Consider the following 1,604-nt stretch of genomic DNA (forward strand, 5'->3'; position numbering starts at 1 on the left):
ATAAATAATTTTTCTGCTAAATATTCTCTCTTACATTTGTAATTGATGACAATTTTCAATTTCAATTACAAACTTTTTAATTAAGTGCTGTTACAGATTCTGATTTAAAAAGAAAGTTTTCTTTGTATTAATTCAAATGTTTTATCTTTATKTAATCAATGTGGCTTAATTTGAATTGGAGAAATTATTAATGTCAGACAGGATATACCTCAGCTGCACTGGTTATTTAAAAAAAAAAAAAAAAGTTAAACTGAATTGGATCACAAAGACTGTGTTTATAAACTATTTTGTCAGGAAACCATAATTAGATCTTTGGTGATTCCAAAATGGTTTATGAGTACATTTCAGATTATTTTAGTTTTGCAGRGYTGTCATTCTATATGGGTTTTAGATTATGTTTAATCCAATGCATTATATTTGATCTTTTAAATTTTTGTAAATCCTTCATATATTTTATTCAGGGAAGATCAAATATTAAAAATGTTGAAAGGTTGAAATATTTTTTGAATGATTCCTTAAATATCTTGCTAAGCAACCATAATGAGGTTTCTCTTGAAAATAATCAAAATAAAGGAAAAAGAAATGAAACACTTGTGTGTTACAGTCTAAAGTCACACAAATCACTGATCCTGAACACAACTTGGGACTCTTAGGTTGACTTCATTCCAGAGGGCTTTGCRAGGACCCCCATGATCAACCACTAATGGGTGTCATTAAATTTTAGACTAGAATAGTTGGTATAACACCCAGATTTCAAAAATTTGTTCTTTCTTACTTTTCCTTTTTGGTTATTGGCATAACTGCCCTGTTTTCTAAAAACATGTTTTACTACCGTGGGCCTTCGGTGTAAGAGAAGAAACCGGACATCTTSCATGCCACCAAGACTTGGTATAGTGCTGCACTCAAGTCCTGCTTTTCTGAAACATCATCTGAGACCTCACAGTGATTCTGTTTACAGCATTACTCTTTTATCCTGTTTGCTGTACCTTCATGCTCTGCTTAAGGCGGCTGTGAAAGAAAGACCAGACTATTACAAGGCCATCGCTGTCCACTTAAGTCATTGACTGGAGTAAACTGACCTTACCGAGAGGCTTTAATGTGTCTCCTCGTTGTCTGCCTGCCTTCCCTATCAGCGTCTGGGCAACAGGAAACCAAACATGCTCAATAGTTATTAATCGTTTCTGAATGCAGGGGCCTCTTCTTCATAATGTTATTTGGTCTGTTTGGTCCATAAAAGTGGTAAACAAAAGGCCCTGTGATGTTCTGGGATCTGTTTTGGATAAGCCATTCTGCCACTGCRCGTCCGCTGCTTCTCTGGAGATATGGTGGTATTTGTCAAATTTTTTSAAAGCACTTAGTGTTGCGTTTATGCTCATRTTCTTTCTTTGAATCCAAGTGAGCTGAATCTCTTAAGAACAAAGCAGCTACACCATAAATCAATAATTCCCCTCTGTTCTGCAACCTTGTCTAAGTTTTGACCAGTCAACTTGATAATTTTTCTTTGCTTTTTCTAAAATGATTCAGCATAGTAGTGCTTATTTCTTTTATTCAAGCCACTCGTCACTTTGACTTTTAACTCCTTAACTTTAGATTTATCTTACACA

At 34.5% G+C, this 1,604-nt stretch overlaps 1 protein-coding gene and 1 long non-coding RNA gene across 2 annotated transcripts in view; one reads left to right on the forward strand and one right to left on the reverse strand.

Annotated features, from left to right (window-relative positions):
• The window catches only part of bcas3 (BCAS3 microtubule associated cell migration factor), a 386,180-nt gene that overhangs the window by 43,579 nt on the left and 340,997 nt on the right, over nucleotides 1-1,604 (forward strand). The window lies entirely within an intron of this gene.
• Nucleotides 1-1,604, reverse strand: part of LOC103474329 (uncharacterized) — a 9,570-nt gene that overhangs the window by 4,287 nt on the left and 3,679 nt on the right. The window lies entirely within an intron of this gene.

This window comes from Poecilia reticulata, linkage group LG13, assembly GCF_000633615.1.
Source record: "Poecilia reticulata strain Guanapo linkage group LG13, Guppy_female_1.0+MT, whole genome shotgun sequence".
In the NCBI taxonomy this organism is placed as follows: Eukaryota; Metazoa; Chordata; class Actinopteri; order Cyprinodontiformes; family Poeciliidae; genus Poecilia; species Poecilia reticulata.